Below are 574 nucleotides of genomic sequence, written 5' to 3' on the forward strand. Positions count from 1 at the left end.
TATAGCAGTTGCTGCATCCAACTCTAAAATTCCTGTTACCTTTCCCTGAGTCAGTCTCTGGGGAGGATTCTGGTACTCATTAGCAGCCATCAGTTCAATAAGTTCATAAGCTTCATCGTAGCTTTTGGCCCACAAGGCTCCTCCTGATGCTGCATCAAGCATTGGTCTAGAAGTAGCACCTAATCTATTCTAGAAGTAGTTGATAATCATCCAATCAGGCATGCCATGGTGTGGGAACTTCCTTAGCATCTCCTTATATCGATACCAAGCCTCACACAGAGATTCTCCAGTTTGTTGAGAAAACTGAGTAAGAGCATTCCTGATTGCAGCACTCTTCGCCATATGGAAGAATTTAGTGAGAAACTTTTGAGCAAGATCTTCCCAAGTGGTGATAGACCCTACTGGTAGAGAATGTAACCAGAACTTAGCTTTGTCCCTCAGAGAGAATGGAAAGAGGCGTAGCTTAATAGCATCTTCGGTCACATCATTGAACTTGAAAATGTCACAGATGTCGATGAAATCCCTGATGTGCATGTTGGGGTCTTCAGTAGGAGAACCCTCAAACTGAACTGAG

At 43.6% G+C, this 574-nt stretch overlaps 1 non-coding gene across 1 annotated transcript; it reads left to right on the plus strand.

The window, feature by feature from the left end:
* Positions 1–220: 220 nt before the first annotated feature.
* Positions 221–327, plus strand: LOC141681055 (small nucleolar RNA R71). The gene has a single exon (XR_012558497.1). It is a non-coding gene; the product is annotated as a small nucleolar RNA R71 (small nucleolar RNA).
* Positions 328–574: the final 247 nt, after the last annotated feature.

The sequence above is a fragment of the Apium graveolens genome, chromosome 8 (genome assembly GCF_009905375.1).
Source record: "Apium graveolens cultivar Ventura chromosome 8, ASM990537v1, whole genome shotgun sequence".
In the NCBI taxonomy this organism is placed as follows: Eukaryota; Viridiplantae; Streptophyta; class Magnoliopsida; order Apiales; family Apiaceae; genus Apium; species Apium graveolens.